Source organism: Theropithecus gelada, chromosome 3, assembly GCF_003255815.1.
Source record: "Theropithecus gelada isolate Dixy chromosome 3, Tgel_1.0, whole genome shotgun sequence".
Lineage (NCBI taxonomy): Eukaryota > Metazoa > Chordata > Mammalia > Primates > Cercopithecidae > Theropithecus > Theropithecus gelada.
Window position 1 is genome coordinate 2,966,147 of NC_037670.1, and position 22,483 is coordinate 2,988,629.

Here is a 22,483-nt window from a genome sequence, read left to right on the forward strand (position 1 = left end):
AAAAAAAAAAAAAAAAAAAAAAAAAAAAAAAAAAAAAAGAATATCCTGCTTATTCTTTTTGAGGAGGAAGTGTTGTAGCAGATTAGGATCTACAGACAGATCTGTAATTTTCAAGCGTTGGAGGTTTTTCCTTTTTTGAAGATATATTTTGTTCAAAGATCTTAACTGGTTTTTATATGCAATTCTGGAATTGGGCAACACTTCATTCTATAAAGTGAGTGTTCTTATGAGCTGAGCAGAGAAGTTTGGTTTTATAGACAGAAAAGGGCTGAGGAAAGCAGAACCAGAAAACAAAAAAAGCAGATTGATTGTTTCAGAGTGACTTTCCTTGTAAAGGTTAGAGCAGAGGGACTTCCTTCTCATGCTGGCTAAAACGGGCTTGCTTAGGGATTTGGCTACCAGCTCTCAGTCTCCTGACTTCTCAGAAGGTCATATAAACCACTTAGTTTTGGCTTGGTCGTGTGGAACTTTTAGCATGAGGAACTCCATTTTGGTTTGGTTTGGTTTATTGGGCCGTGTGCAGGAGCTCAGTCCAAACCAATGGCCTCCCATCAATTTCACTTAATATTTATGCAAAGCAGTTCAGCAAGGTAAAAGGGGAGTGAACAGGGAAGGCTGGATGGCCTAGACCCTTGAAGCCTGCAGGACGACATTAATTTGGGGAGAATTTGTTTCATCCTTAAGGCAGTGCCTAAATATATCACGTTCATCCCTGGGAACAAACATAGTGAAATGATAGGCATGTAGTGACTGCTCAAAAATACTTGTTGAATAAATGAACACTAGTTCCTCTGATAAGAGAACTTTGTCAAAAAATGAGCTCGGTAGGCTGGGCGTGGTGGCTCGCACCTGTAATCCCAACACTGTGGGAGGCGGAGGAGGGAGGATTGTTTGAGGCCGGGAGTTCCAGACCAGCCTGGGCAATATAGTGGGCAACATAGCACAGGCTGGGCAACCAGCTTGTACAAAAAGTTAAAAAGTTAGCCAGGTATGGTGGTGGGTACCTATAGTCCCAGTTAGGAAGCTGAGGGAGAAGGATTGTGAGAGCCCAGGAATTTGAGGCTGCAGAGAACCCTGATCATGTCATTGAACTCTAGCCTGGATGAAAGAGTGAGTCCCTGCTTACAAAAAATAAAAATAAAATAAAAATAAATTAAAAGCATGGTTGAAGATGCATGGCATTTGACCTACTTCACCACCCCACAAGTTTTGATTTTCTCACCTGTACCATGTGGATAATAGTATATACTTTATAGGGATAATAAGAGGTAATACATGCAAAGTGAGGAATTACTATTCCTACTATTGTTCCTATCCATTGGGCACGTACTGCATGCCAAATACACACAGTATGGGAACAATAGCAGGAATAGTAAATTGTTGTTATTGTTATGATGATGCTTATTATTTTGACGGAACAAACCCAGGCAAAGGACCACCACCCCAACACTGGGACAAGTAGACAAGTAGTAGCTCTTTAGAGGAGAAGCAAAACACTGGACAGGGTCCAGTGCCAATTGTTCTGCCAGGACAGGCCCACTTCACAATGTGAATGCCTCTAACTGGAGAGGCCTGTCAATAAATGGAAGAATCTGGTCAACCCATTGTGATTCTTTGTGTCTTAGCTCTAAGCGCACAAGGATACCTTTCCTACTCCCCCATCTCAACTTCAGCACTTTGTATCGCAATGGCTGTCCTCACTGGTTTGGAGGTGAGAGACTAAATTGCTAGTGAGAGGAGAGGGAAGAGGAACCAATAATAGTTTCCAAACCTTGAATTGTCCTGAGGGATAGAACCAGGATCCTCTTAAAGAAAATGTAGTACATATACATATATGTAGTACATATACTACATATGGAATACTATGCAGCCATAAAAAAGAGTAAAATCATGTCCTTTGCAGCAACATGGATGCTGCTGGAGGCCATTATCCTAAGCGAATTAATGCAGAAACAGAAAACCAATACTCCGTGTTTTCACTTGTAAGTGAGACATAAACATTGGGTACACGTGGACATAATAATGGAAACAATAGACGCCTGGGGACTTCAAAACAGAGGAGAGAGGAAAAGGGCGCATTGAAAAACTACCTATTTGAATAGTACTAGGTTAGCTATTTGGGTGATGGGTTCCATCAAAGCCCAAACCTCAGCATCATGCAATATATCCATGTAACTAACCTGCACAGGTTACCCCCGGAATCTAAAAAGAAAAAAGAAACAAAAAAGGCCAAGGATCCTCTAAGACCTGGGTTTTGACGTGGGAAACGGTGCAGATGGCTGCAAATCCAGGCCTTCCAAATCCTCCGTGTGAGGCTTCCAAGGATCAGGAGGGAATGTGTCCATAGATCTCCTTTTAAAGTTAATGGATGTGTCCCGCAATACTTATTCCCTGGGTTGGAGCTGCGGTGGTGATGGGAGATGGGGAGGCTGAAATCAAGGCTGGTTGACCAGCACTCACTCCCCTATGGAAGGGGACACTGGAGGCTCTTTGAGTTCAACACACGGAAATATTTCTCTGCCTTCCTCTCTAAAGCAGGAGGTGGTGTTTGAAGAGCGAAGCTTTCTGAAATGGAAGAGCCCAACCATCCATCTTGCTGGTGGTGGATGTTAGCATCCCTATATTCAGGAGTGTTCCTTTTCCCTGACTATTCTCACTCCTCTTGCGGTTTCCCTAACCTCATCTGGTTAAAATACAAGGCCATTTTTGTTTCAATGGTGCTTCCAAACTCTACTCATCAACTTCAATATTAAGAGTTTGTGGCTGGGCGTGGTGGCTCACGCCTGTAATCTCAGCACTTTGGGAGGCCGAGACGGGTGGATCACGAGGTCAGGAGATGAAGACCATCCTGGCTAACACGGTGAAACCCTATCTCTACTAAAAATACAAAAAATTAGCCGGGCGTGGTGGCGGGCACCTGTAGTCCCAGCTACTCGGGAGGCTGAGGCAGGAGAATGGTGTGAACCCAGGAGGCAGAGCTTGCAGTGAGCCGAGATTGCGCCACTGCACTCCAACCTGGGCAACAGAGTGAGACTCCTTCTCAAAAAAAAAAAAAAAAAAAGAAAGAGTTTGTTTGTTGCACTAAAGATTTATGGTGATGGTGAAAAAAGTATTGTGGTATTGTTGTTTCCTGTAAAGCTGCTAAAATAGCCTGGGTGCGGTGACTCATGCCTTTATCCCGGCACTTCTGGAGGCCGAGGCAGGAGGATTGCTTGAGCCCAGGAATTTGAGACTTGCTGGGCAACATAGGAAGATCCCATCTCTACAAAAAATTATTGAAAAAATTATCCAAGCGTGATGTGCATACCTGTAGTCCCAGCTATTTGGGATGCTGAGGCAGAAGGATCGCTTGAGCCTAGGATGTTGAGGCTGTAGTGAGCTATGATCGCACTCCAGCCACTGTACTCCAGCCTTGGCAACAGAGTGATACCCTAAGAATAAAAAAAAGCTGCTAAAATAAATGGTTTCAGGACTGCAGGTGATGCTGGCCTCAGCAGTGTGCCACCATTTACATGCTCACATGTACGGCTAGTTTTTTTGTGTTTTTGTTCTTGTTTTTGATTTTTTGAAACAGAGTCTCGCTCTGTCACCCAGGCTGGAGTGCAGTCGCGTGATCTCGGCTCACTGCAACATCTGCCTCCCAGGTTCAAGCAATTCTCCTGCCTCAGCCTCCAGAGTAGCTGAGATTACAGGTGCGTGCCACCACGCCCGGTGAATTTTTGTATTTTTAGTAGAGATGGGTTTCACCATGTTGGCCAGGCTGGTCTCGAACTCCTGACCTCAGGTGATCTACCCACCTCGGCCTCTCAAAGTGCTGGGATTACAGGCGTGAGTCACTGCGCCCAGCCTACTGATCATTTTTAAGCTGGTGCCAGTTGGCGTGGGCTTTGCTGCTGTTACTCTGCTCGCATCCAGTGAAATGAGCCTCGGGGTATGTTGCAGACCTCAACTATCTGGGGGACGATATAACATCTCTGAGCCTAGAAGCACTGTAGGGATGACAGATGATACAATTTTTGGTCTGGTACCCCTGCGTAATTTGTAGGGGACTTTGGAGAGCTTGGTTTCTCTGCCATCTGGTGCTGTGGTTGGGGGAAGTGGGGAACAGGGTGTTATGGAGACACACCTGAGAACTTAAGTGTTCTTTACACCTGTGTGGGGGGCTCTTCAGATAGTAAGTGCAATGGCTTAGCCAGCACCAATTGGGTGTGTAAAACTTCTGAGAGTTTCCGGTGCATGATTGATCGTGGTTTGATGCTACCCCCTTTAAGAACCCTTCAGAGGTGCCACTCTTTCTGGGGAAAGTGCCCTGAGCTGCTGCTGAAGTCTCTTGCCAGATTTTGAAGATCCCCAGTATGCAAGTTAAGAAAAATGTTGTTTCAAATTTTGAATCTTCCATGACTGTGGTTGATCAGCCCAGCAGCCTAAGTCTGAAGTTTTTAACCTGGGGTCTGTGCCCCTGTGGAGCTTAACAATCTTGTGTGTGTTTAGGAGTAGTGATGATTTTTTTTTTTTTTTCTGGAGAGAAGATAGATCTGTAAGTTTTGTCATATGGAGTTCAACAAAAGGAGTTTGTAAAAGGAGTTCAACAAAAAGGGAAACATCAATTGCTAATCCACACTCCATGAACTGGACTTCTCTTATTCTTATCACTGCACAGGGCTTTTGCTCTGTTTTGCTTTGTATTTATTTTATTTTTTCCAGAGACAGGGTTTTGCTCCGTCTCCCAGGCTGGAGTGCAGTGGTGCAATCATAGTTCACTGCAGCCTCAAACTCCTGGCCTCTAGAACTATAGGTGTGTGCCATCACACTCGGCTAATTTTTACATTTTTTGTAGAGATGGGATCTCACTATGTTGTCCAGGCTGGCCTCAAACCCAAGGCTTCAAGCTGTCCTTTCACCTTGGCTTCCCAAAGCACTGGACTGTTTTGCTTTTGGTGGGAAGACTGGACAAGGTATATTGATGCTTGTGGATGAGATCCTTTTTGCATTTTAAAAGGTTGCGTTGGTTGTGGTTTGCAGAATGGATTTGAGAGAAGTGGGCCTTGAGATTGGGGCAACAACCAGAAGCCCTGTTGCATAGTTAGGGGAGAAAGGAAAGGGCTTAGACTGAGGAAGGAGCAATGAGTTGGGGAGAAGTTGGCATGGGAATTTAACAATACAGACCCTTGCTGTGTTTATGTTATTCCATTTGATGTTTGCAATAACTGGGAGACATTGGTGTCCCCATTATACAGATGAGGGAAATTAATGTGAAAGGGATTAAGTCAGTTGCCCGAGTCACACATACTGAGTCACGCAACTCATGGGAGTGAGATTTCCGCTCAGCTTAATCGGACTCCAAAGCCCATGCTCTTAACTAACTACCATGTTAAATTGTCTCTACTGTAATGCATCTTGATGAGATATGGATGTGGGGGTGAGGTGTGTGGCCACTTAACTAGGTAATGAGGTGCAGGTGGTGACAGCCACTGAGACCAGGGACAGGGAGTCTGGAGAGGGTGGGATGGTGATGAGAACTGAAGGTCATCTTACTGGAGATGTCCGGTGGGTTCTTGCATGTTGATTTCTGGGACTCAAAGTCTTTATCCCAGATAAACAGATATTGGGGTCTTCATTATACTGAAGTGATGATAATGGGAAGATAGCCAAAGACCCATCCCCAAGACCCAGCAGTCTTAATCATGCTTGATCACAAGCTGGTCAATGGTGGCTGGAGAACTGGGAGTCACTGCTTTTCCAGCTAAACTTCTTCATATCTATTTTTGATGTATATATATTTTAAATTGAAATGGAGTTTCACTCTGTTGCCCAGTCTGGAGTGCAGTGATGTGATCTCAGCTCACTGCAACTTCCGTCTCTCAGGTTCAAGCAATTCTCCTGCCTCAGCCTCCCTAGTAATTGGAATTATTCATAGGTGTGTGCCACTGTGCCTGGAAAATTTTTTTTTTTTTTAGTAGAGACAGGGTTTCGCCATATTGCCCAGGCTGGTCTCGAACTCCTGACCTTGGGTGATCTGCGTGTCTCAGCCTCCCAAAGAGCTGGGATTATAGGCGCCCACCACCACACCCAGCTAATTTTTGTATTTTTAGTAGAGACAGGGTTTCACCATGTTGGCCAGGCTGGTCTTGAACTCTTCACTTCGGGTGATCTGCCAACCTCAGCCTCTCAAAGTGCTGTGATTATAGGCGTGAGCCACCGCACCTGGCTGGCTTCTTCATATCTTTTGGCTGTGTTTAACATGCCATGCTTAGTCCCCTAGTTTTCCATAGTATTCTCAAAGCCAAAATCCCCTATCAGAAAGATGAACACGTTGAGTTCAAAAAGTCACCTATTTGTGCTCAATTATTCTGGTTTATTGATTGACAGTGGCCTTGGGTTATTGATTGATGGAGTTCTCCTCTTTCAAACTACTTGTTTGAATCAGAAACTGGTCTAAACCCAGTAGCTGTCTCCGATTTTAAAGGAAGCTCACTCTGGCTCCTGGCCACACAAATCTCTTTTTCAGGGTATCATATAAATATGCTGCAGTTTCCTCTGCTAAATGGAATCATAAAGAGACTGCAGGAAATCAAAGATTGCCTGCATATAATTTGGGCTGCCCCGTGGATAAGGAGCTTGCCTTCTTGCCGGTGAAGGAGCAAATTCCAGGGATTGTGAAATCAGACTGAATTTGGGTCAAATACTGGATGTATTGTTTATGATCTCTGTGTTCTTGGGCAAGTTTTTTTAAAAAAATTTCATTTCATTAGTTTTTCAGGTACAGGTGGGTTTTGGTTACATGGATACTTTTTTTTTTTTTTTTTTTTTTTTTTTTTTGAGACAGAGTCTCACTCTGTTGCCCAGGCTGGAGTGCAGTGGCACGATCCCAGCTCATTGTAATCTCCGCCTCCCAGGTTCACACCATTCTCCTGCCTCAGCCTCCCGAGTAGCTGGGACCACAGGCACCCACCACCTCGCCCGGCTAATTTTTAAAACTTTTTGTAGAGATGAGGTCTAACTCTATTGCTCAGGCTTGTCTCAGACTCCTGACCTCAAGCGACCCTCCCACATAGGCCTCCTAAAGAGCTGGGATTATAGGTGTGAGCCACTGTGTCATGCCAGGCAAGAATTCTTCGAGATGGAATTTCTTGAATTATAAGAGCAACAAAGCCCGCCATCTAACAGGACACTAATAATGTCCCCACAAGTTGTGAAATCTTAAAAAGTGCCCATCACTTCAGTATATCTCTCCTTAAAGAATATTTATTTAGGCCAGGCGCGGTGGCTCATGCCTGTAATCCCAGCACCTTGGGAGGCCGAGGCGGGTGGATCATGAGGTCAGGAGTTTGAGACCAGCCTGACCAACATGGTGAAACCCCGTCTCCACTAAAAATACAAAAATTGGCCAGGCATGGTGGCGTGCATCTGTAATTGCAGCTACTCAGGAGGTGAGGCAGGAGAATGGCTTGAACCCGGGAGATGGAGGTTGCAGTGAGCCGAGATCGCACGACTGCACTCCAGCCTGGGTGACAGGGTGAGACTTCGTCTCAAAAAAAAAAAAAAAAAAAAAAAAATTATTTAAGTGTACTAGACTGGGCATGGCAGCTCGCACCTGTAATCCCAGCACTTTGGGAGGCTGAGGCCGGCGAGTCACTTGAGGTCAGGAGTTCGAGACCAGCCTGGCCTACATGGCAAAACCCTGTTTCTACTAAAAATATAAAAATATTAGCCAAGTGTGGTAGGGGCACCTGTAGTCCCAGCTACTTGGGAAGCTGAAGTATGAGAATTGCTTGAACCCAGGAAGCAGAGGTTGCAGTGAGCTGAGATCATGCCACTGCACTCAAGCCTGGGTGACAGGCTCAGAAAAAAAGGAAAAAAAGTCTGGGTGTGGTAGATTACCCCTATAATCCCAGCACTTTGGGAGGCTGAGGCAAATCACGAGATCAGGAGTTCGAGACCAGCCTTGCTAACATGGTGAAACCCTGTCTCTACTAAAAATATAAACAAACAAACAGAATTAGCAGGGTGTGGTGGTGGGCACCCATAACTCCAGCTACTGGGGAAGTTGAAGCATGAGAATCGCTTGAACCCAGGAGGCAGAGGTTGCAGTGAGCTGAGATCGTGCCACTGCACTCCAGCCTGGGTGACAGAGCGAGATTCCTTCTCAAAAAAAGAAAAGTAAAGAAAGGCCAGGCATGGTGGCTTATGCCTGTAATTCCAGCACTTTGGGAGGCCAAAGCTGGTGGATCACGAGGTCAAGGGTTCAAGACCAGCCTGGCCAAGATGGTGAAACCCCATCTCTACTAAAAATACAATAAATAAATAAACAAACAAACAAATAAATAATTGGCCAGGCATGGTGATGCAAGCCCTTAATCCCAGCTACTTGGGAGGCTGAGGCAGGCGAATTGCTTGAATCTGGGAGGCAGAGGTTGCAGTGAGCCACGGTGGCACCACTGCACTCCAATCTGGGCGACAGGGCAAGAAAGACTTTGTGTCAGGAAAAAAAAAAAAAAAAGAATATTTATTTAAGTGAGCTAAGACGTCAAGGTATGTGCTAATGGCTTCAGGTTCACTTGTGCTGCGTGTTATGACTGAGAGCTCATAAACAGATTCTGTCCCCTCAGCAAAAAAACAAAACAAACAAACAAAACAGAGCGAGGAAGTACCCTCTGAGCCTCTGATCACTGTTTTTGATTATAATGTGTTTTTTTCCCTAAAGCATTGCCCTCTCACAGTAAAACACATTTGTCTTCGTAGAGACAGTGGCTCTGTGTGTGTGCTCGAGATAGCTACAAGTCACTTGGGAGCCTGATGAGTGGGGACAGCCGACGATGGATCCAGGCAGGGGACTCATGCATCACATTGTTCCTTCATGGCCTTAACAAATTACCAGGCAGAGACAAATCAAGTACACTCAAACAATCATGTTCTCTGCATTCTCCCCAAATTTGATGCAGTCCTGAGCAAATTCTGTGCAACAAAACCAGGGCATCTGTAGAGAAGGCAGCTATAAAATTGTTCATTGCCAGCCTAAGGAAATCCAATGGGACAGACTTCATCACAAGATTCTATGGGGCACTGCACAAGAAAGACAGCACAGCACTGAGGAAGGTTCTTGTGTATTCTGTACAGTAGTTGGTCTAGTTTGCTGACGGGCAGTGCTACCCAATGGTCAGAGCCACCAAGAAGAGCAGAAATGGAGCCTCAGTTTGCCTCCCAGTAAAATGGGGATATGAGGCTGGGCACAGTTGCTCATGCCTGTAATCTCAGCACTTTGGGAGGCTGAGGCGGGCAGATCACTTGAGGCCAGGAGTTCGAGGCCAGCCTAGCCAACATGGTGAAACCCCATCTCTATTAAAAATATAAAAATTAGCCAGGCGTGGTGGCGAACCGCTGTACTCCCAGCTACTCTGGAGGCATAGGCAGGAGAATCACTTGAACCTGGGAGGCGGAGGTTGCAGTGAACTGAGATCACGCTACTGCACTCCGGCCTGGGCAACAGAGTGAGACTTTGTCTAAAAAAAAAAGAGGGGATATGGTTTGGCTTTGTATCTCCACCCAAATCTCATCTTGAATTGTAATCTCCGCATGTCCAGGGAGAGACCTGGTGGGAGATGATTGGATCATGGGGGTGGTTCCCCCATGCTGTTCTTATGATAGTGAGTTCTCATGAGATCTGATGGTTTTGTAAATGACAGTTTCTCCTGCACATGCTCTGCTTCTCCTGCTTCGCCATGGTAAGATGTACTTGTTTCCCTTTCAACTTCAGCCGTGATTGTAAGTTTCCTGAGGCCTCCTCAGCCATGCAGAACTGTGAGTCAAAGCACCTTTACAAATTACCCAGTCTCAGGTATGTCTTTATAGCAGTCCTTAAAACAAACTAACACAAACGGGAATTGTTATCTTAGAATCACACCTTGACTCACAGAAGAAAGTTGTAAGGATGAAGGCACCAGTTCCATAGAGGTCATAAATAAATGAGAAATAAACTCATAACTGAATTTGGTACATTTTCATAAAATGATCAAAAATTTGCATTCATTCTTCAAGTTTTTAATTGCATCTCTGCAATATCTAAGCAGTATCTCCAGATGCTGAAAACCAAAATGATCAATCAGACACAGGTCCAGCCTGTGAGGACCCAGCCAAGAGACTAAGTCCAGGTAGAACAGGGTGGATGGAATGTCAGTCTCAGAATAGGGGAACTTCAGCTCTCATCCATTCCAGAGCCTTGACTTTCTCTGAACCTCAGTTTCCCCACTTGTAAAAATGGGACAATAATAATAAGTAACTTTGTGAAGTTTTTTAAATACTGAAGGCATAATATTCATTGATTTGCTCATTCATTCACAAATGTTGATTGAGTGCCTACAGTGTTTCAGGCACTGTTTTAAGCTCCAGGGTGCAGCAATAAGCAAAGTAGAACTCCCATAGAGCTTCTGCTCTTGTGGCAGGAGGCATAGTATATTATATTGTAAGAATTACAGAAAATAAAATAAGCAGGAACAGGAGTAGGAGTAGCGTGGAGGCTTTGTAATAATCTAGATGAGATATAGTGGTGGCTGGGACTAGGGTGGTGGCCCTGGAGGTTGGAAGGATCAGTGGGATTCTGGATCTCCCTTCCTCCCTTCCTCCCTCCTTCTTTCCTCTTTCTCTCTTTCTTTCTTTTTTTTTTTTTTTTTTGAGCCAGGGTCTTGCTCTGTCATCCAGGCTGGAGCGCAGTGGTGTGATCACAGCTTACTGCAACCTCCACCAACCCTAGGCTCAAGCAGTCCTCCCACCTCAGCCTCTTGAGTAGTAGCTGGGACCACAGGCATGCACCACCACACATGGCTAATTTTTTATTGTACTTTTAGTAGAGAGGAGGTCTTGCCATGTTGCCCAGGTTGGTCTCAAACTCCTGAGCTCAAGCGATCCGCCTGCCTTGGCCTCCCTAAGTGCTGGGAATATAGGCCTGAGTCAATATGCCTGGAGAGATTCTGGATCTATTTCAAAGGTGGACTTACCAAGATTTGCTGATGGGGTAGGTGTGGAGTATAAGAGGAAGAGAGAAGTGAGGGATGACTAGCAAGATTGCTGGCTCAATCAACTAGAAGAATAGAGGTGAGATTAACTGAGAGGGGAGAAAGAAAGTCCAGGAACTCAGTATTGAACGTGTTGAGTCCAATACTTATTAGCTATCCAGGTGGAGATTCTGAATAGGCCATTACAAAACTGAGTCTGGACTTTGGGGAAGCATTAAGATTTACATAACTAAAATATCTTGTGTGTTGTGTGACAAAATTGGGTGCTGAATAACCTTAATTATTGATCAATCAATCAATTATGAATAATTATTAATCTATATTTTTAAAATTAAACTTCCAATCGTGAGATGTGTGTAGAATCACATGCAATTGTAAGAAATAATGCAGGAAGGTGCCTATACCCTTTGTCCAGTGTCCCCCAGTGGTAATGTCTTGCAAATCTATGGTACTATATTACAACTAGGATATTGATGTTGATACAGTTAATATATAGAACCTTTCCATCACCACAACTCACCCATATTCACATAATCTATTAGATGCCATAAACACTACAGAAAGTAAGCTATGGCATGGTGGCCTGTAATCCTTGCACTTTGGGAGGCTGAGGCAGGAGGATTGCTTGAGCTCAGAAGCTTGAGACTAGCCTGGACAACAGAGTGAGGCCTTGTCTCTACAAAAAATAAACAAAATGAGCTGGGCATGGTGATGTGTACCTATAGTCTTAGCTACTTGGAAGGCTGAGGTGGGAGGATTGCTTAAGCCCAGGGAGGTTGAGGCTGCAGTGAGCTATGATCACACCACTGCACTCTGATCTGGGCAACAGAGCAACACTCTGTTTCTAGAAAAAAGGGGGAAAAAAGTAGCTCAGAGGAAAGAGAAAGAATGTCCTGGTGTAACTGCTCAGACAAGCCTTCCAGCAGAGGGAGGCACTTGAGATGGGCCCTGAAGGAAGAGAACAATTGGGATAGATAGTATAATAAAGGGCAGAATGAAAAAAATCCTGTGATGTGGAAATTTGGTGTGTGCTGGGCCTTGGAGGCTGTCGGGCTTTGACCAGAGTAGAAGGTGAGAGGTGGGCACATCAGAAGCAGGATTGAAGGGCTGGTTAGGTCTGGGGGCTTAGGGGACCAGGTCAAAAGGTGGGACTGTAGTAGGGAGGTAGCCGGGGGATCTTGGAAGATTTCTGAGCTTGAAACGATGCAGCCTTAGCTCCAAGAGGATTGGTCTGGTCTCTATGTCTTTAGTAGGATGGAGCAGGGGGAACACTGGGGTGACCGGAGAGACCCTGCCCAACAGCCAAGGATAAAGGAAAGCCAGGCCCTTAACCTCATAGAGGATGGAAAAGGATAGTGTATGAGATCGTTTTGCATTGCTATATAGGGATACCTGAGACTGGGTAATTTACAAAGAAAAGAGGTTTATGTGGCTCACGGTTGTGCAGGCTGTACGAGCGTGGTACCTGCATCTGCTTGACTTCTGGTGAGGCCTCAGGGAGCTTTTACTCATGGTGGGAAGAGAAAGGGGAGTGGGCATCACATCGCAAGAGGGAGAGTAAGCAAGATGCCAGCCTCTTTTAAACAACCAGCTCCCACGTGAACTAATAGAGCAAGAACTCACTCATTACCGCTGGGAGGGCACCAAACCATTCATGAGGGATCCGCCCCATGACCCAAACACTTCCCACCAGACCTACCCTCCAACACCAGGGATCACATTTCTTTTCTTTTCTTTTCTTTTCTTTTTTTTATTATACTTTAAGTTCTAGGGTACATGTGCACAACGTGCAGGTTTGTTACATATATATATACATGTGCCATGTTGGTGTGCTGCACCTATTAACTCATCATTTACATTAGGTATATCTCCTAATGCCATCCCTCCCCCTCCCCGCTCCCCACAATAGGCCCCGGTGTGTGATGTTCCCCTTCCTGTGTCCAAGTGATCTCATTGTTCAATTCCCACCTATGGGTGAGAGCATGCGGTATTTGGTTTTCTGTTCTTGCGATAGTTTGCTGAGAATGATGGTTTCCAGCTGCATCCATGTCCCTACAAAGGACACGAACTCATCCTTTTTTATGGCTGCATATATTCCATGGTGTATATGTGCTGCATTTTCTTAATCCAGGGGGATCACATTTCAACATGAGATTTGGAGGGGACAAACATCTGAACTCTATGTCAGATGGCCCCCAAAATGAGTCTGTACCACATGCAAGTGGTTAAGAGTACGTTACGGGTGCAAGAGCCAGGCTATTCATGTGCCTGACATCACTCTCATTCAGTATTCACAACTGCTCTGCCAGGTCCTATGCTGTCATTATTCTGATTTCCAGATGAGATTGCTGAGGCACAGAGAGGTTGTTACTGCCTCAAGGTCACACAGCTAGCAAGGCAAAGCCAGGTGGCCCACCCAGGCTGTCTGATTTCCAGGCTCCTTGTTTGAACCTCTCACAGTTCAGCCTCTCCTAATCATCTTATTTAGATGCCAGGCTTATTTTTTAAGGGGAAGAGCCAGTGGCAAGAAAAGATGAACACTGCATTAAGATCGAATTTTTCAGATAAGTTTGGGGAGAGACGGTCTGAGAAAGAGTGGTGTTGGTTGAAGACGGATAGTAAAGATTTGGAATGAAGACTGCAGGGAATTGTGGAATTATGAAAAAGCCCATTTGAGTTAAAGGAGAGGTTATAGCAGGATCAGCATGGTTCACTGAGGGTCTGTTTCTCTTTTTTTTTTTGGTTTGTTTTAAGACAGGGTCTCACTCTGTCACCCAGGCAGGAGTGCAGTGGTGTGATCTCAGCTCACTGCAACCTCCACCTCCCGGGTTCAAGTGATTCTCCTGCCTCAGCCTCCCAAGTAGCTGGGATTACAGGTGCCTGCCACCACACCTAGCTAATTTTTGTATTTTTTGTAGAGACAGCGTTTTGCCATGTTGGCAAGGCTGGTCGCGATCTCCTGACCTCAAGTGATCTGCCTGCCTCAGCCTCCTGAGTAGCTGGGATTACAGTTGCCTGCCACTCCACCCAGCTAATTTTTGTATTTTTTGTAGAGACAGGGTTTAGCCACATTGGCAAGGCTGGTCTCAAACTCCTGACCTCAAGTGATCTGCCTGCCTCAGCCTCCCAAGTAATTGGAATTACAGGCACCCACCACCACACCCAGCTAATTTTTGTATTTTTTTGTAGAGACAGGGTTTTGCCATGTTGGCAAGGCTGGTCTCAAACTCCTGACCTCAAGTGATCTGCCTCAGCCTCCCAAAGTGCTGGGATTACAGGCATGAGCCACTGTGCCCTGCTGAAGGTCTATTTCTTGTTGAAGATCCTGTGGATAGATCTGGGGGAAAAGTGTGCCTTCTTGCCTGGGCTAGTCCTGCCTCCACCAGCCATTAACCATGTGATCTTGGGCAAATCTCTTGACTTCCTTGAGCCTTGATTTCTTGACCTGACACAGGAGGGTGGAAATGCTTGCCTGGCTTCCTGGTGGTCTTGCGATGATGGTTTCATGAGCTGTGTATGGGCAGCTGTCCGGTGCTTTGTACAGGAAGATGACACCTCTGTTGCTCACGGCTGGAGTGGAGGGGCTGGTGAATCTGTAATTTTTTCCATCATGATACTGAGTCAGGCAGGGGTGGCCTGAGCTTGTCCTCACTCAGGGCAGAATGATGAATCTGCATGTCTGTGTCTAATCAGGTCAGTCGGAACTCTGTGATGTCTAGTTGCTTTTTAGCACAACCCATGTGGTTTTTCAGTGTTTCTTTAATGAAGGAATTCGTGATCCATCACTGCTTATGTGATTTTTAAAATTAATTTGCCTCGCTTTCCTTTTGTCTTCTTGATTAAAAATAAACTTCTTTTAAGCCTTTCTCTTATATTTTGGAACGTTCTAGAACTTAAAATGTCCTTCTGAAATGTTTCCCATAGCAACAAAACATGATCGATTATAGACTATCCTGATTCTCAAAATGGGATTGAGATTATATTTTTGAAAAAAAAATTTAGATAGAGATTTAATAGATGCTGTGGTTGGCTGAACAATGTCTCCCGAAAGACGTGCCCCCAAAGATATCCTCCTAAAGATGTGCATGTCCTAATTCCTGACACTTGTGAATATGTTACTTTGTATGGCAAAAAGTAAATGCGGATGTGACTACATTAGGATGTTGAGATAGATTATTTGGGGTTATCTGGGTGGGAATAATAATGTAACGATAAATGTCCTTGTTAGAGGGAGGCTGGAGGGTCAGAGTCAGAAAGCCATGTGATGATGGAAGAAGAGAGAGAAAGGAAGAGAGAAAGAAGGGGAGAGAGAGAGAGAGAGCGATTAGCTGGAAGTTGCTGCATTGCTGACTTTGAAGATGGTGGAAGGGGCCATGAGCCAAGGAATGAAGGCAACCTCTGGAAGTGAGAAAAGGCAAAGAGGCCGGTCGTGGTGGTTCACGACTGTAATTCCAGCACTTTGGGAGGCCAAGGTGGGTGGAGTTCTAGACCAGCTGGGCCAACATGGTGAAACCCCATTGCTACTAAAAATACAAAAATTAACTGGGTGTGGTGGCAGGCACCTGTAATCCCAGCTACTTGGGAGGCTGAGGCAGGAGAATTGCTTGAACCCGGGAGGTGGAAGTTGCAGTGAGCCAAGATCGTGCCATTGCACTCCAGTCTGGGTGACAAGAGCGAAACTCCATCTCAAAAAAAAAAAAAAAAAAAAAAGCAAATAAATTATCCACTAGAGCCTGCAGAAGGAATACAGCCTTCCCAGTATCTTGACTTCAGGACTTCTGACTTCCAGAACTATAAGATAATACATTTGTGTTTTTCTTTGTTGTTGTTTAAAGACAAAGCCTCACTCTCTTGCTCAGGCTGGAGTGCAGTAGTGTGATTGTAGCTCACTGCAACCTGGAACTCCCGGCTCAAGCCATCCTCCTGTCTCAGCCTCCCAAGTAGCTGGGACTACAGGTATGCATTACCTACCATGCCTGGCTAATTTCTAAATGTTTTGTAGAGATGTGGTCTTGGCTATATTGCCCAGGCTGGTCGTCTCCAACTCCAGGCCTCTAGCGATCCTGCTGCCTTGGTTTCTCAAAGTGTTGGGAATCCAGGCATGAGTCACCATGTGGCTTGGCCAAATTTGTATAGTTCTAAGCCACTAACTTTGTGATCATTGGTTGCAGCAACCACAGGAAACAAATACAGATGTCTGCCAGGGGACTGACTATGTTACCACTTCTGTAAAGTGGGCATGATAATCATAATTTATCTTTAATAAGAAAATGGTCTATTGAGGCCGGGCACAGTGGCTCATGCCTGTAATCCCAGCACTTTGGGAGGCCGAGCCGGGTGGATCACGAGGTCAGGAGATCGAGACCATGCTGGCTAACATGGTGAAACCTTGTCTGTACTAAAAATACAAAAAATTAAGTCGGGCATGGTGGCGGGCGCCTGTAGTTCCAGTTACTCTGGAGGCTGAGGCAGGAGAATGGTGTGAACCAGGAGGCGGAGCTTGCAGTGAGCCGAGATCGTGCTACTGCACTCCAGCCTGGGTGACAGAGCAAGACTCCATCTCAAAAAAAAAAAATGAAAATAAAAGAAATGGCCTGTTGAAAACTCTTGCCAGCCCAAGGACCTACAAAGTTCATGAAATACCTTGTGGCTTTCTCCGTGACTATCTGGGTGGGGATAGGGTGAGTAGAGGAAGATGGCCACAGGGCATACACTGGGCTGTCTATGATTTTATAGAAATTGTTCTGGTAGGGCTGGTTGGGTGCAGTGGCTCATACCTGTAATCCCAGCACTTTGGGAGGCCAAGGCGGGCAGATCACCTGAGATCGGGAGTTCGAGACTAGCCTGACCAACATGGAGAAATCCTGTCTCTACTAAAATATACCCTGTCTCTACTAAAAATATAAAATTAGCTGGGCGTGGTGGTGCATGCCTGTAATTCCAGCTACTTGGGAGGCTAAGGCATGAGAACCGGTTGAACCTGGGAGGCGGAGGTTGTGGTGAGCCAAGATTGCGCCATTGTACTCCAGCCTGGGCAACAAGAGCAAAACTCTGTTTCAAAAAAAAGAAAAAAAAATTGTTCTGGTAGGAATGAGGATCATTGGCCTAACTGTGAGGATGGGGCATCGGATAGTCCTGGGCAAAACAAAAAGTTGGTCAAAGGACCGTGTCCTTATTCTATGTCTTTTTTTCTGTCTTTTTCTCTTCTGTCCACTTTGAGGCATTTAGTATTATTCTCCTTTTTTTCATCACTTTCTTATCAAAACATTCTCTCAAAAGAGAATCTGGTAATAGTAATGTATACCTTGGATGAGTTTTGATCGTGGAATTATTGAGCCACTGAAAGTTAGCCTGGCAAATGACACTGGGGGCAGGACAGGGCAGCTTCTGGGGCTTCCCAGGGAGGACACCACTCTTCAAGGGACATTGCCAAGCCATGGTGTGTCACTTTGACCGCAGAGCCCGAGTCTTCTGACTTGGAGTCAGTCCAGAGCTGTCTGCAGGAGCCCTCACCCCTCACAATGGTGTCAGCGTTTTAAGGCCAGTCCCTAAATTTGAAATGAGAGCTTTTATCCTCTGCCAAAGAAAGAAACCTCAGGTCTCTCTGAGAGAGGAAAGGGAGTGTTTCTGAGGTAAGGGTTTGACGGTCCAGAGGTCCCATTGCATAAGGAGTTGATTCCTTCATCCCAAGACCCAGACAGGAAATGGAACTGGAAAGATGTTACCATAATAAAGTGTCTGGAAATTACTTTTGTTAGATAAGAGGGCACTCTGGAACTAGAGAAGAGAGAGGGAATCCCATAGGGAGAAAAGAAAGGAGGCTGGGTACATCTTAGGTCTGAGTTTTGTTTCATAGTGACCCTTTTTTAATTCAAAAATGTGGAGAACGCCTTGCAGTATAAGCATTGCTGCCAGGGCAGTGAGAGCTTGTGGCCAGCTGCATTTCTTTGCTGGTGGAACAGAAACACACCTAGAAACGGTGGCTAGAAGAACACTGGTGCACAGTCGCTGTTGAAAGAAGAACTGGTCTTTTGGGTTTTGCTGAGGCGTCAGCCTAGCAAAGAAAGACCACGGGCTTTGGAGTCACAGACACCTAGATGAAAATCCCAGCTTGGACTCTAGCCAGTGGTGTGATGTCTGGGAAGTGAATTCTGTCTCTGATCTTGCTTTACTCAACTTTATTTATTTATTTATTTAGAGACGGAGTTTCATTCTTGTTGCCCAGGCTGAGTTGCAGTGCTGCAATCTTGGCTCACTGCAACCTCTGCCTCCCAGGTCAGGTGATTCTCATGCTTTAACCTCCTGAGTAGCTGGGATTACAGGTGCCCACCAGCACACCTGGCTCATTTTGTATTTTTAGTAGAGATGGGGATTTCACCATGTTGGTCAGGCTGGTCTCGAACTACTGACCTCAGGTGCTCTGCCCGCCTCAGCCTCCCAAAGTGCTGGGATTATAGGCATGAGCCACTGTGCCTGGCTCCACTTCACACAGCTTTAAAATGAGTCACAATACAGTACTGCACATAGGGCTGCAGGAGAAGTCAGCATGTTGCTGGTGCCTAGGAATTGGTGGCTAAGATGATATTGTCCTTACCAGGGTTGGGCTGGGCTGCCTGCACAGAGGATGCATGAAAGCTTGAACAGTTCAGAGGGAGGAGGGAAAACCCCACATAGCACCTCAAGCGGGGATTGCTCTGTCTACATCACCTCACTTGAGTATTTTCCTCCAAGAGAACTCATCACCGATGATGTTTTGGGATGGAGCAAGGTGATGAGGATGCTGAATAATGTCCTGTTCTGTTTTCCTCGTGTGAAATGTAGGATGCCGGGTGATGTCACCCATCTCTCCACACCACGACTAGAGGAGCTGGAATAAAAGTCAGAGGGAGTCAGAGGGTAGCGACGTCTTAGTATTTGGTACAATTTAGGTAATTGGAATTTGCTTTTCCTCTCTCTCTGAAGTTAAGCACCAAGTTATGTAAGTTATTGCTAACTATGGCGTTGAGAAAGGGAATAGTCATTCTTTCTATCCATTGATAGTGCCATAAAACCAAATTTTTCTGCCTGCAAGCTACTTATAAATATATTTTCTCTGTCTGGGAAGCCCTTTCTGCTTGTTCTTCACCTGCTGAGTTCCTACTCAACCCCCATTTTAATTGCCACATCCTTTATGGAACCTTCTAAAATAACCCTACAGCTAGATGAAATTCATTCTTTTCAACCTGAGAAAGCTGATTTTTTAAAAAAGAGGAATTCATTCTCTATGCTTTAACTTGGCTTATTCCTCATTTATATCCCAATAATAAATTGTAGAGCTTTTCTTTTTTCTTTTTTTGTATTTTAGTTCCTCTACTAGATTATATCCTAGAGAGCGGGAACATGCTTCTTTTTGAATCCTGTTTACAACAGTCTTATGCATTGTAGGGACTTAATATGGTATTTATGGACTTGTTGAATAGCTTTGCACTGAAATAATTGAAACCAAATACCCAGAATTCTGACATAATCAGAGTTTGAGGGATCTTTACCCTATCATTTTATTGGAATCTAGTAAAGGTTTACTGAACATCTACTATATGCCAGGCACTGTGAAATGCAGTCATGAAAAAGTCGAGGTCTGTGTGCCGAAAATCAGAGATTTCTTCAAAAACATAACTTTAGGTTCTTTTCTGGAGTTCCTTGCAGGGTCAGGCCATGCACTGCACCTTCTATGTGTATGGTCTTGAACAAGGAGATTTAGCCTTCAGAAAAGTCCTCATTCCATTCAACAGGATGGGAGAATTCAATATACAGACTTGACAGTAGCTCTTGGAAAGACTCTTGTACAGTAGATAGAGGTAGAACAGTCGGCATTCATGGTGACCTTGAGCTAGCAAATAAAGACTAAAAAGAAGGAATAGAAGTATGCCATATGTCTCAGCAATATTTCCATTCAAACTGAACTTTGTCTCCGGACTTCAGTTAGGCAGAGAAATTCACTTAGGTAGAATGAGTTCTTTCCTTCGGGCCAGTGAGGACTCTCAGTTCTATGGCCCACTTTGTTGTCCACATACAGAATCTCATTAGATCAGTCTAGCAGCTTGATTGGCTCAGAAGGGCCAGGGGTTTTGTCTAAGGTCTCTCACGCCAGCCAGGAGAACCACTAAGTCCTGACAGTGAGTGCTGGGGGCAGGGGCGGAGGAGGGGTGAGCGCTGATTCATGTGCTCTTTCTGCCTTCCTGTGCCTGGGGCTGTTTCTCTGAGTCCCCAACACTGCATCCCCGGATGCAGCTAAGGTTTGCTAGGGTCAGCACTTAGTACCGAAAGAAGCTTACTGATTTAAAAAACGAACAGACGTTAGACAGTTGGGAGTAGGAAAATGAAATCAAGATTACTTCTTATCATAGTCAGTTTGGGCTGCTATAGAAATGCCATCAATTGGTTGACTTAAATAACAAAAGTTTGTTTTTCGTAGTTCTGAAGGGCTAGGAACTCTGGAATAAAGATGGCGGCTGATTCAGTTCTTCTTGAGGGCTCTCTTCCTGGTTTGCAGATGGCTGCCTTCTTGCTGTGTACTCATGTGGAAAGAGAGAGAACTCAGTCCTTTCTTCTCCTAATAAGGGCACTGATACCATCATGGGGGCTCCTCCCTCATGACCTCATCTAAACTTAATTACCTCTCAAAGGTCTATGTCCAAATATCATCACATTGGGAATTAGGGCTTCACACATTCAGTCCACATTACTTTCCTTTATCTGAATTACTGGTTAGGCTCAGATCATTGAGTGAAATTGGGTTTTGGGAATATCTACCTTCATATCTATTAATATCAAATGTCTTTGCTAACTTTAGTATCATTTTTCTGGAAATAATTGAAAGCCAGTTAATTTTTATTTTTTAATTTTAATTTTATTTTTGAGTTGGAGTCTTGCGCTGCCACCCAGGCCGAAGTGCAGTGGTGTGATATTGGCTTACTGCAACCTCTGCCCCCCAGGTTGAAGCAATTCTTCTGCCTCAGCCTCCTGAGTAGCTGGGATTACAGGCGCATGCCACCATGCTCATATAATTTTTGTATTTTTAGCAGAAATGGGGTTTTACCATGTTGGACAGGCTGGTCTCTAACTCCTGACCTCAAGTGATCTGCCCACCTCAGCCTCGTAAAGTGTTAGGATTACAGGTGTGAGCCACTACACTTGGCCTTAATTTTAATATTTCAGCCATATTTAGCCAATGCTTTTAGAAGTCCCTAAAGGTATGATCATTTACTATTTTTGAATTGTTCATGAATAGGTAAAAATCTGACATTTCCAAATCTTCCACTAGAGTGGATTTTATTTTCCCAACTGTGTACAAAAAATAATGAGTTGTTCTTTCTCCCAAAGGTTAAAAATAATTTAAGATTTTAAAACGCAAACATAAAGTTACCATATTATCCATCAATTTCATGCCTGTGCCTCAAAGGATGGAAAGCAGGGACTCAGAAAGATATATGCACATCTGTGTCCATAGCAGCATTATTCATAATAGCCAAAAGGTGGAAAGAATGTGGTATATCCATGGAATGGAATATTATTCAGCCTTAAAAAGGAAGGAAATTCTGACACACAGTACGGTGTGGGTGCACCTTGAAGACAGCATGGTAAGTGAAATAAGCCAGACACAAAAGCAAAAATACTGTATGACTCTATTTCTTTGAGGTCCCTAGAATAGCTAAATTCATAGAAAATAGAAGGGTGGTCGCCAGGGACTCAGAGGAGGAGGAATAGGGTTGTTTAACAAGTACAGAGTAATTTAATAGGTAGAGTTTCACTTTGGGATAATGAAAAAGTCCTGAGGATGGATGGTGGTGGTTGCCCAATAATGAGAATGCACTTAATGCCACTGAACTGTATACTCAAAAGCTTAAATGGTTAAAAAGAGAGAGAGAGAGAGATTTTAAATACATAAACTTTCATCCCAGTGGCCTATACTTTTCAGATAGCATGGGCGGCTTTTGTTTGGAGACAAACTAAAGAGGCACGGCTGAGGGCTGAGTTATGGTATCTGTTGTTTTAGACATGAGTGTGTTGTGTCAGATATATTTGAACCTTTTTTTCTTTTTTTTTTTTGAGACGAAGTTTCACTCCTGTTGCCCAGGCTGGAGTACAATGGCGTGATCTCAGCTCACCGCAACCTCTGCCTCCTGGATTCAAGTGATTCTCCTGCCTCAGCCTCCCGAGTAGCTGGGATTACAGGCATGCGCCACCGTGCCAGCTAATTTTGTATTTTTAGTAGAGACGGGGTTTCTCTATGTGCATCAGGCTGGTCTCGAACTCCTGACCTCAGGTGATCTGCCCGCCTTGGCCTCCCAAAGTGCTGGGATTACAGGTGTGAGCCACAGCGCCCGGCCTGAACCTTTTTTGTTTAAGTAAATGTGTGGGGGGAAAACAGGATGTGCTCACCGTTCTTGACTTTTTTTTTTTTTTTTTTGAGACGGAGTCTCGCTCTGTCGCTC

At 44.8% G+C, this 22,483-nt stretch overlaps 1 protein-coding gene across 4 annotated transcripts in view; it reads left to right on the forward strand.

Moving 5' to 3' along the window:
- The window catches only part of CALN1 (calneuron 1), a 660,470-nt gene that overhangs the window by 179,303 nt on the left and 458,684 nt on the right, over positions 1-22,483 (forward strand). The gene's annotated exons all lie outside the window — the stretch shown is intronic.